This window comes from Camelus dromedarius, chromosome 6 (genome assembly GCF_036321535.1).
Source record: "Camelus dromedarius isolate mCamDro1 chromosome 6, mCamDro1.pat, whole genome shotgun sequence".
In the NCBI taxonomy this organism is placed as follows: Eukaryota; Metazoa; Chordata; class Mammalia; order Artiodactyla; family Camelidae; genus Camelus; species Camelus dromedarius.
In genome coordinates, this window is record NC_087441.1 from 88,957,245 (window position 1) to 88,970,530 (window position 13,286).

The following is a 13,286-nucleotide window of genomic DNA, read 5'->3' on the forward strand; positions in this document are numbered from 1 at the left end:
GCTGCGGTGCCGGCTGAGGGGGCTGAGGCGGCGGCGGCTGCGGTGCTGGCAGAGGGGGCTGAGGCGGCGGCGGCGGCGGTGGTTGAGGCTGCGGTGCCGGCTGAGGCGGCGGCGGCTGCGGTGCCGGCTGAGGGGGCTGAGGCGGCGGCGGTACCGGCTGAGGCGGCGGCGGCGGCGGTTGAGGCTGCGGTGCCGGCTGAGGCGGCGGCGATGGTACCGGCTTAGGGGGCTGAGGCGGCGGCGGCGGTTGAGGCTGCGGTGCCGGCTGAGGCGGCGGCGGCGGCGGCGGCTGCGGTGCTGGGTGAGGGGGCTTAAGCGGCGGCGGCTGCGGTGGAGGCTGCGGTGCCGCCTGAGGGGGCTTAAGCGGCGGCGGCTGCGGTGCCGGCTGAGGGGGCTGAGGCGGCGGCGGTACCGGCTGAAGCGGCGGCGGCTGCGGTGCCGGCTGAGGGGGCTCAGGCGGCGGCGGCTGCGGTGCCGGCTGAGGGGGCTGAGGCGGCGGCGGCTGCGGTGCCGGCTGAGGGGGCTGAGGCGGCGGCGGCTGCGGTGCCGGCTGAGGGGGCTGCGGCGGCGGCGGTACCGGCTGAGGCGGCGGCGGCTGCGGTACCGGCTGAGGGGGCTGCGGCGGCGGCGGTGCCGGCTGAGGCGACGGCGGCGGCGGTACCGGCTGAGGGGGCTGAGGCGGCGGCGGTACCGGCTGAGGGGGCTGAGGCGGCGGCGGTACCGGGTGAGGCGGCGGCGGCTGCGGTGCCGGCTGAGGGGGCTGAGGCGGCGGCCGCTGGAAGGACTTGAGGGACTCGAAGGCCTTCGCCAGCTTTTCCAAGGTCGCCATGGCGGCCTCCCGCCCCGCGGGGACAGCCCACGGAGTCGCCAGGCCGACTGGCGGCTCCGGTCAGCAGCGGTGGCAGTTAACGGGGCTCGAGGCCGCCAGCAGGTGCGGACCCCAAGCGCGCGGCCATCTTGGAGCCGTCCCGACAGCCCCCGCGGCCCTGCGTCCTGCCACGCTCCGCCGGTGGGGCGGGGTCGGGCCGCCGGATTGACAGCCGGAGGCAGCGGCCTCCGCCAATGGCTGCCGCGCCCGCCCCTTGGGCCCAAAGAGCCGCCACGGCTGCTGGAGTCACTTCTTCCCGGCGAGGGGCGAGGGGTACTGCACGGAGATCGGGAGGGCGGTTCGGGGGCGGGGTTGCGTGGCACGGCGAGGAGGGTGGGGAGGGCGGGGTGACTTGTGATTGAGGGTCTCTCTCGGCAAGGGGCGTCCCCGGACGACGCCTAGCGGGTGGCGGGGAGGCGGGGCAGTGGGCTGGGAGCCCGAGACCCCCGCGGGGCGCTAGCCCACCCCGCGGCGCGGGCGGAGGGCCGGCTCGCCGGACAGCCTGCTGTAATATGCTGACTGTTATATATTTGGCCTTACCCTTGTTAGTTGCCTCAAATCACTCCTTGTTCACCTTCATGATCATTACCATAGATATACTTCTTACAATCCTCGTACTTACTATGTTCCCTCATGCTACAGGGCCATACACATGCTATTCTCACTCTCAGAAATAATCTTTTACACATCAATGCCCTACTCCCCTCAAGAGATTTGCCTATCTAATTCCAATCACTCTCAGTGCTCAGCTAATTTGTGAATTCATAAAGCCCATTACATTAACATAATTTCTTAACACCATGTCATTCTCCTTTATCACATTATTAAAGTATACGTTATAATAACATAAAAACTCTTCCATGCATGAAGGTAGATATTAAACAATTAAGTTCACAGTATAAAGTTGTAAGTACATATACTGTATATTATGAAAAATGTTAAGGAATAACATACTATAGTTAAATGCATTCATAATTTTTCATAGAAATATGGGAATATTTATTCCAAGTTGGATCATCACTATATGTGTGTGTGTATATATGTATATATCTCTCATCCTTCATTCACATTAAAAGTTCTGATAAAATATTGCCAACAATTAACTTTTATACCCCAAATTACCAATAAAGGAATAGGAAAGAAGGGAGAAAAGAAGAAAGGAAAGAAGGAAAGAGGAAGGAAGGAAAGAAGGAAATTGAGGGGTTTTAGAACTCTTGAGATTGAGACATATTAGATAAAGACTCAGATGTGTACATTTATATATGATAATTATTTTCCTGAAATTATATAAAAACACATAAAGAAAACTGAAAGCTAAATATAAAATTATTTACAACCCAAATTTGAGGTTAATTTATATCTTCAATTGATATGCATTTTTTAAAATTTAATATTACACTGTTCCATTGCTATAATATAATCAAATTCATAAACAGAAAACTATATATGATATATACATCCTCTCACCATTTATAACATCTCTGAAAGCATTTTTGAAGTAGAATATTTTATGTTTAAAGTTTTTATCATTAGAAAGGCTTAGAATGTTTTCACACTACTAGATTTAATTTACTTCATCGTATAATTTTTTTCCAATACATGAGAAATAATATCTTATATGGTTTTGATTCATTCTTTAAGCAGTTTGTTAATATTGTGTAATAAGTGAATTCATGGAATATTGTTATAGAGTTAGACATTTTTTGTTTGAAGATGTCATCTTTTGTAGTATAATAATAAGGCCATTATTGTAGGAATGTGAAGGAGTCAAACATTGCTTTTAGTAAAAACATCACTCTAAAGGGCATATTGGCAATAGCAGCATGTGGTTAAGATCATGTCAATTTTTTGTAAATCTTTAACAAATTCTGAAATCACTCTGGTTGCTTACAAATTTATAAAACACAATTACTTACAGGAAGAACAAGGCTATAGTCACTGCATGACAAAGGAATGCTGCTTAATAAATAAGTGAGGAGAAGAATTAAGTTTAATTCAAGGAAAGCAGCATTCTTAAAATATTTTGAATTGATTTGAGAAACAGGGATTTTATGATTATTTATTTAGTAGAGTTTATATGGACATTTATGTGTGTGTGTGTATCCTTCATCTCTGTATCAATTCAAATAAGATTTTGCCAAAAAAATAAACTTTAGAGCAAAAAATACCAATCAAAAAGAAAGAAAAGAAGAGGGAAGGAAAGCAGGAAGGCAATTTAACATCAAAAAATTTCATCATTATTTAGAGTAAAGATCTATATCAACTAAACATGTGTATTGTGACCTCCACATTCCACTAAAACTTATGCCATTTACCTATAAATATAAGCTTTTATTTGCTTCTACAATAAATAATACATAAATTTAATGAAACTGCAGCTCAAAAGAAGGAAATAACATTAGAAATTCAGTCATCCAGTGCAGTTGCTAAAGTATGGGTATGACCTGACTCTTAGCAATCAGAGAACAACCAAGAAAATGTGCCAAACTGTTGGATACCCAGATCTGTTCCCAGGGCAGGGAAATAGGCATATCAACATAAGTAAAAGAATATACCATGTTTAAAGCTTAATTATAATGCAAAATAGATATTTATCTATATCTATTTCAAAATGTTAAATTTAAAAGTGGACCAGAAAAAAATATAAACAAAATTACTTCTCTAGAGAAAACAAAGAATAGCCTTGTCTTCTTCTATTAAAAACTGACTAGCCACAATATATTATGGAAATAGCTATAAAGCTTTGAGGAAAATATTATAATTCTATAATTGTGTTACCACTAAGGTTGTTATGTTTGTAGTTAAGCCAAAGTAATACTAAGACATTCAAAGAATCAGAAGGAATGGTAACTATATATTTATCCTAAAAAAATAATTGTAAGTACTAAGAAAAGGATACATTTTTTAAAATGTAAGAAGTAAGACAAGATTATATAAATGCTATGTTAAAGGGTATTGAATCTACATGTAGACAAAGTGAGGATCACGTCTATTTTGAAAATATTTCAAAATAAATGCCAATAAATAAAAATAATTCTTAAAATGATATTTCAGTCTAACTTGTTTGATTTTGTAAATGCATGTTACTTTATATCAATTTGCATTATTGATTATTATATGGTTAATAACACAGATACAATTAAAAGAAAATGTATAAAAATGTTGAGATAGCAAAAATAACTTTCTTTTCTAATATTTACAAATAAAAGATTTAACAGTGAATTTTTATCAATCATAAGTCTTTATATTTTCAAGTAAAATATAAAATTATAATGGAGAAAAAAGTAATCAAAAATAATTCAAATAAAAATGTTAAGAAGAATAATCATTTATACCATCTGCCATCTCCCTCTGCTTGCTACTGTAACCAATCACGAGCCACTGTAGCCGCTGACCTCCAACACTCCCTGAAAGTTCACGGTGGAGATTAGGAATGGGGCACTTTGTGCTGTGGGAAAACTGACAAAATAGAGATTCAGATAGATGTTTTCAGGAGAAAATTTTATGAGCCCCAATTCTTGCATCTCCTTATATCTAGAAGAGCACTAAATTCATTAACAGTGATGTCTGCTCCTCATAACTGGCAAAAGAACTCAATGTGTGTTTGACTGCACATACTCCCCTTCACTAAAATTACATATATAATACTGAGTTTCCCCCTGCCTCTTCAGAAAAGTTCCTCAGAGCCACCTGAGGTGCTGTCTCCTAGATTATAGTCCTCATTTAGCCCCAAATAAAACTTAACCCACAACTCTTACGTTATACAATTTTATTTCAGTAAACAGCATGTATATTAAAATTGTTCAAAACATTGATGTCACAATTGATGAAAAGATACCTCTGCCTATATAATTTCGAATTGAAATAAAAAAAAAAAACTGGGCCACCGTGATAATGAATCTGTGTAAGGAGAGACATTTTCATCATGATGAATGGAAGATAAATCACTCTAAGCTTAAAACTATGCATCTGGACAAATTAGCAGTTGTGAGAGTGATAACCAAATATACTTCTAGAAATAAAAAGGATGCCAAAAAATTTACACCCAGACATCTTCACAGAGAGAATTGCTGGAGGATGTACTTCAGCCCAGTCTGCTTGATGATCCACGAACTGGTCCAACACAGAGGGAAAGGAGAGACCATAGGAAGAAGCAGAGCACTGCAGTTTAGTGGGTGGCAGGTCTTTTCAGCAAGATAACTTACTTATGAGACTTGTCTTGAGCAGCCACAAGAGTCTCCTCGCAACCCCACCAGAATCTTAAAAGTTTATATAAAAGCCTTAAAATACTGTCCAGGTAGTCTTGGCAACAAGCACATTACTGTCACAAGGCTGAGTACTTGGTGGGGCTTCTTCAGAGAAGGCAAGTGAAACACATTCCAGCAGTCATGTCCTCTTGATGATCCCTTCAAGACTGATCCATATCAGGTATAAGTAGTGGGGAAAAAGAAGAAAAGGAAAACAGAGTTAATGACTTCTTGGATATGTAAAACATTTTAAAATTTCTGTGCAAAATTTATGATTACAATATTGAGTATATTTTTAATGATTCCGTTCTGGAAGTCTCTATATCAAAGATTAAATTTAGTTAATTATGGGCTTGTGAGTAATATTTTTTCTGTCTCTAAATTTCATAACCTATATTATTCACTAAAGATTTTTGAGAATTTAATTACAAAGTTAAAGTCGTTTCAAATGCATAAATAAAGAGATATTAGAATGGTTATTTTAATAGAAAAATGCCAGTGAGAAGCATTAAAAACAATGTAACAGCATCAGTAAAGCTGAGTAATTATATTTCTTATGGTTTTCACAAATAAAAATTTACTTTGTTATTAATTATATTTAAAGTCTTTTAAAACCATAAGGGATTCTCAATATAGAATGTCTAATGTTCATAGAGCAAAATTGTGTGCATAATTTGATTCTAGGACAAAAACATTCATATATATAACATACATACACATAACTAATACCCAGGAATTACATGCAAAAAAATGTTTAATTATTTGTTACATTACAGTAAGATTTGATTATATTTTTTATTTGCATTTCTAAATTATGAAACATTTGATACATACAGGTTATGATTATAAAATATATATCCATTACTCTACCACCCAAACTGAGAAATAAAACATGACATTTCCAATATATTTACCATTGCTCTTTTATGTTGCTTAAATCTAAAACTGATATAACTACTTTTTATAGTAATAGGTATTTCTTTCTGGTGTTTCTTTTTCCATATTTTATTTTCAATAATTTTTGTAGCATGTTTAAGTGTTCCTCTTGCAAATATCATAGAGATTCCCCCCAAATATCTGAGAATCTATGCATTTTAATGTCTTTTAATAGGAAAATTGACTCAATTTAGGCTTATCCATATGTATTATTGACTAATTTATTTATGATTGTCTATTTTGTTTTCCACATAAAACTGTTCATTTAGTTTCATTTTTTTGTGTGACTTTCTTTTGTTTTTCCTTCAGATGTGTTTTTCAGGCATTAAACCCCTCATTCTTTATATCACTGAAGATAACTTCATTTATTTCATACTTGTATAATATTTTGGCTATTTCTAGAATATAAAATTCAGGATGACTTTTCTACAAAACATAAATTTCAAGAAGCTGTCTTCTTTAATCCAGTTTTGCCAATATTATATAAAAAACAACCTGTTTGTTGTTTTTTCCTGATAGTTATTATTCTGTAGTTAAATTTTTTCTAATTATATATTTTTATGTATTTTCTACTTTATATCAAGAAACTAGTCATTTTAACTGGTTTTTATATTATAGGTACATTATGGTATTTTGCTCCATCTTTGGAAATTTGGTTCTGTTATTTAAAGGATTATCTAGTCCATATTTTGACTTTGTTCACTTTTCTTTTTGATAAAGCACCAAAGGCATGATCAACGAAAGGAATAATTTCAAAGCTGAACTTTTAAAAAAATTACAATTTGTTTTCTTTGCAAAAGACATTGTCAAAAGGATGATAAGACATGCCACAGATTGGGAGGATGTATTTTCAAAAAATATATCTGATAAAAGACTATTAGCCAAAATATACAAAGAATTCTAAAAAGCTCAACAATAGAACATTAAACAACCTGATTTAAAAAATGAGCAATTTACCTGAGCAGACACCTCACCAAAGAAGATAACAGATAGCAAGCAAACATATGAAAATATGTTCAGCATTATATGTCATTAGGAAACTACAAATTAAAACAAGAAGTTACTACTACATACCTATTAGACTAACCAAATCTAGAACACTGACAACACCAAACATCCTGCCAAGATGTAGAGCAACAGGAACTCTTATTTATTGCTGATGGAAATACAAAATGATTAAAACAGTTTGGAAGATAGTTTGGCAGTTTCTTACAGAACTAAATGTGCTCTTACCATAAAATCCTTCAAGTCAACTCTTTGCAGTTTACATAAAGGAGCTGAAAACTATGTCCACATGAAAACCTACACAAGGATATTTACATCAGGTTTGTTTGTAATTATCAAAACATGGAAGCAACAAAAATATCCTTCAGTAGGAGAATGGATAAACCATAGTACAATCAGACAATGGATTATTATTCAGTGCTGAAAAGAAATGAGCTATTAAGCCATAGAAAGATAATATAGATCCTTAAATGTATAATGATAAGTGAAAGAAGCCAATCTACAAAGGCTATGTATTATATGGTTCCAACCTCATGATATTCTGGAAAAAACAATACTATGGAGATAATAAAAAGATGAAAAATTGCTAAGTGTTATGAGAAAGGGAAGATTGATTAGGTAAAGCACAGAGGATTTTTAGGGCAGTGAAACAATTGTGTGTGGTACTGTAATAATGGATAAATACCATTGTACACTTGTCCAGACATATAGAGTATTCAACACCAAAAGTGAGTCCAAAGGTAATTGTGAGTGATTATAATGTGCCAGTGTAGATAAATATATATTTATATATGCTGCTGGGTCCTATAGATCCCAGGACATGGGCTTCCTCTGGGAAGAATGATTGTGGCATCAGGGTCTTGGTCCTCTCATATATGTAGATATAGGGTAGACTGATAAAAAAGAATGTCGGGATATTGAGAAACTCAAAATTAAAGTGAGAGGATTTACAGTAATAAAAACAAACAAATCCCTTGAAACTTTCTAGATTAATTAGACAAAAAAATTATAGAGAGGATTTTCTTATAGAGTTTCCAACTTTTGTCTAACAATTTTTACACCTCACAGAATATATATTTTTAAAGGTACATATAAAAATGACAAGAAGTAACTATGTAGTAAGTCAGAAAGGAAGTGTCCACAAATTTCATAAGGCTAAAGTTGTACTATTTTCACAAAAATAAGTAAGATAAAATTTAAACAACAAAAGTGGATAATTGTCTGGCTAACTGAAATTTATGAACCTTCATTTTGAAATTAACTAAAGCATGTACTTTATTATTAAAGCCCCTAATGTGCTTTTATTTTTATCCTAGTTACCACTCTTTCTTCACTATGGAGGTATCCTGAGATTTTAAAATGCATTCTCCTGCTTTTCTTTATAATTTCTTGAACACACATATATATCAATAAAATGATATCATTTAGTTTAAGTTGCCATTTATATTTATTAAATGTTATATTTTTGTTCAATTTCCCCCGAAACATTCACTTTACTACAATTTTTATATTTAGAATTATTAGTTTTTATAAAAGTGAAATTTTTAGAATGCAACTTAGAAATTACTCCATTAATCCATTTTCCAAAAAGTGGATATTTGAGTTATTTACAATGTTTGATTACTATAAGCAATGATGTTATGAACGTACTTGTATATTTATCTTGGTGAACACAGAACACATGCAGAAGGTTGAAGGTAACTTAGGAAAAAAATTGCTGGAGTTAGTGTGTGTACACCTTCAATTTATAAGGATATTATAATTTTCTGAAGTTAATGTAATAGAGGAGAACAAATCTGACTCTTTATTAGATCTGTTCCTTTAGTTTTGACCACTGTGCCCTGTTTCCTAGGCTTAGTCTTGCTAGCTCTGCACTCACATAAAGATAAGAAGCTGCAGAATAGAGAATAACACTTGTTTGTTGGAGGTTTACAGGGACACCATGAACTGACCCACATGGACAGCTGGAAGAACAAAGAATTTCTACAGCAAGAAGTTTGCAACAACCAACCATACACCCTCCCTTGTTTTTGTTGTTTGTTTTTTGTTTCTGTTTTTGTTTTTGTTTTGTATAAAAGAAGCCTGTATTGTGACTGGATCTGGATGGTTCTCCAAGACATTAGTCAGCCATCCTCTCGGTCTGCCAGCTTTCCAAATAAAGTCGCTATTCCTTGCCCCAACACCACATCTCTTGTACTTAAAGTTTAAAGTTTAAACTTAAAGTTTCACATTTGTGTGTTTTTCTATCTTTTCTGCTAAGTGTTACTGGCTAATATTTATGGCTGGAATTTACACTCACCTAATTTTCTTCAAGAATAACTTGACTATTATTGGCTGTGTCTTTTTCCATATAAATTTTAGAGTAAGTTTGTTGAGTACCATTCAAACCTCTGCCAGAATTTAATCATAGAGATTAAATCTGAATCACTTTGGTAAGATTTTATATGGTTAAGATACTGGCTTTCCATATTCATGAAGAAGCTATATTTATCCAGTTACTTTTGTATCTTTAATGCATTTCCACACAGTCATATTTTTTTTCGGATGGCATGCAAGATTTTTATTTGGTGAATTTCTTTTCTTCATATTTTTCTGTGGTTAAAATTGTATGTGTTTATTGCATTTCTAACATTTTGTTTCTAGGCATAGAAATACACCTGATACTTAGTCTCTGAAAACTACTCTTTTTATACCTATCTTTTTGGTTTTTTTAACATAAACAGTTTAGATTACTTCATTCAGATTCTAGTAAATAATACACTTGATTCTGTTTCTTACTAAGGTCTTAAGTACCTCCCTTACAATGATGAATGGAAGAGGTCATAGAGGTTATTGTTAACTTGTTTCTAATTTTGAAGTTAATATTTTTACCTTTTGTATTCATCACAATAGTTTACTTTTTTTTTTTTTTTTTTTTTCAGGTATTCTTTGTCAGAATAAAGAAGTTCTTTCATTTCTTGTTTTCTAAGAGCTTTTTATTAGGACCAGTATTGGACTTTAATCACGTATTTTCTCTGCATCTTCTGAAATGATCAATTGCTTTTCCCCTTGTAGTTTTGTAATCTATTAATGTGCCATACTACATTAATTTATTGTATACAGGCAAACTAATTTGCATTGTTGGAATAATCCCATTTATTTTTACAGGTCAATTTTGCCTACAGATTTATATTTTTCTACTGTATTTACCTATTTTTGTTCTGTTATTTTGTGTGATAGTAAATATGAGACAGTTTACACTTTAAGAGTTAAATATGCAATGCTGAATCTCGCTTTTTTCATAAGGCGTACATGAGCTCAAACTATTTAAATTTTGAGTTGTGAACAAGTCACATTTAGTCAACCTGAGGTGAAAGAGTCACGGTGAAAAAACGCCCACTATAAAAGTATGTAGAGTGAACGCTAGGGCCTTGCTTCACCTAATCCACACAACTGGATGTTTACATTTGCTTTTCTCACAGGAGGGTACGTCCTTCTTTCAATTTTATATTTATATATAATGTGCTGAAAGAAGCATTTTCTTGTCAGAGATTTTACAGCTACTAATAATTTAATCTAGTTTTTAAAAGGTCCATGTCAAAGTGTACCAAATAACTGCTTCCAGAGATTTGAGGTGTGACTATAATCACTGAAAATACAGTTAATTTATGCCAGATGACTTTCTATTATTAATGTACATATGTACATGAAAAGGTTGTTTTAGTAAATTTAGTAACTTATACAAGGACTAACAATACAAAGGTCCCTAAACATTTAACTTTTCATTAGTAATATATTTATGTGTGATCATTGAGTCACATAATACTATTTATTGCTCATACATGATATACCAACATCATGAAAGACATAGCTCTAAGGACTAGAGGTGTATAATATAAAATAAGAGTGTGCTTTATTTTAAGGAGTTAACAATTGCATATTAATGGCTTTAAGTCTAGCACATATTTCTTTCTCTTAGTGGCCTTGAGTTTTTATATTTATGTTGCCTATTTGTCATTTTTTGAGCCAACTCAGATGAAACACAAACACAACTCTAAAAAATTACCTAAACACGCTGACACAACTTTTTTTTTAAATCAAGAAGCAACTCCATCACTGTCTTCCATGTTTATGTAAGCTGGTTAACTACACAGGGAGCTTACAGGGCCTTCTGAGGAGAATAATTTGCCTATACTTTGATGATCACTTAAGAAATTGTCATGGATACATTTGGCAGAATAGAATCATTCATATTATTACATTTATACCATTGATGTTTTCACTGTTTCTGCCTTTGTTGCTTGGTTCTTAAATTGTAGTTAAATAATGACGAAGCCTCTGTTTCCTTAAAACAGAGAACACATATTTATACTCTTGTAAATATTTTTAAATACAAGATCTAAAAAGAAAAACAGATCTGTTATTGCAATCACTATAAACCACAGATTCATTTGTGTCTGTCAGCTATGGGTCTGCAACAAAACATCCCAAAGCTTAGAGGCTTATAAAGCTAAGTATTCTTATGCACTGACTAATTGTTCATCTGGGGTTCTACCTCAAACTGCTGACCCACTGGGCCAGCTCTGCTGAGAACTCTGATGCCCTCACTTAGGTTTAGTTCCAGGACATGGGTTCAGTTCAGGTCTAATCTTAAGTGCCTTTGAATTGTTTGAGGCCAATCAGTCTACTCAGCATGTCCTCATGGTAGAGGTAGAGTACAAGATAGAAAGCCCAGTGCATAAGCACATTTCAAGCCTTGGCTTGCATCACATCATATCTGCTGATAGCCTACGGACCAAAGCAAGTTACAAGTTCAAGCCCAAAAGTAGGAGAAGATAAATGCTCCTCATGTGGAAATAGAATGCCAAAGGATATTCTAATACACACCATAAACTTCTCTGAATTCCACTCAAAAGTTCCCCACTGAAAATTAGAAGCTTAAGTTAATTATAATGGTTAGTAATTTAAGAAAAGATCCTTTTGAGAAAAAGGTCTCTATATTAACACTTTCTATATCACTAACATTTAACACAGTGCTGGTCACGTATTAGGCACTCTCTAAATGTTTACTGGCTAAGCTGACTGGGTGACCTGGTGTAAGACATCAATATAATAATGTCCAACTAAAAGAAAGTTACATTACTGTACCAAGAACTGGATTGTCTTGCCCACACAGTTTTTAAAAAATATGCATATAAAATATAATATACACTATAATTCACTCAATTCACAATATGAAACACAACAATGAAGGTAATATTCCCACTGGATATTCCCCATTGACATTCTCTAATGTATTAACTCTCCTGGAAGGAGTTGCATTAATTATTAGATATTTAATTAGATTTTCACTAATGGTGTAAACACAATATGAAAATTCACTTTGATTTGCATTGTCATTTAGAATTACTAATCAACTGAGAGGTATGAACAATCATGGCAGGAGACTGAAACTTCAGCATTGAGGGGTTTTTAAAATATGCTTGGCATCATTAGATGAACATATAGTCTCAATTACAGAATGTGAAATTCCATTAAATTATCCCATATGAGCCAATGCCCAGAGGACCATTTCTGATCAGGGTAGAATAACTAATTTTTGAGGACATTAGGATGGAAAATTTCATATTTTAATGAAAAGTCACATCATGAATACTCTTTATTCCTTCACTGTAAAAGGCAGGAACTGTTATTCCCCTTCACTAAGAATAACAGTAGCTTGAAAAAATAAACAGATTTTGGATTTAAAAACTAGAAAAACTCTGTAATTTTTACTTATTTTGCCAGTGTTTTTCTTTAGAATTATTAATAGTAAAAATCACAAAGTCACTTGGGATCTATGTCCCACCCCTTGTTTTTAGTATTGGCTAAACGAGCTAACCCTGCCAATAACACATACCTTTGCCCACAACAGGCATGTGTGTGTGTGCCCCCACATGCACAACACAATGTATCCACACATCCTCCTTACTACTATTTATTGTAGTATAAAATCTCCTAAGTTTAGGACCAAAGTCATTGTTTTGAACTCTATGTCTCTGATGAAAACACAGAAATGAATTCTTCACTGCCTCTCCTATGAAACAGTCATTGTCAAATACTTGCACTGCTCTGTAACTACTGACTACATGTCTTTCACTATCTTAATAAGACCACATACTCCCAACATCAGGCACTGTGGTTTGAACCTCAGTCTATATACCATGTACATAACAAGGCCTAGCCCAGATTTGTTAAAATCTGTTTTCTGC

The 13,286-nt window shown here is 36.0% G+C and overlaps 1 long non-coding RNA gene across 1 annotated transcript in view; it reads left to right on the forward strand.

Annotated features, from left to right (window-relative positions):
• LOC135321540 (uncharacterized) overlaps window positions 1-13,286 on the forward strand; it is a 539,910-nt gene that overhangs the window by 481,468 nt on the left and 45,156 nt on the right. The gene's annotated exons all lie outside the window — the stretch shown is intronic.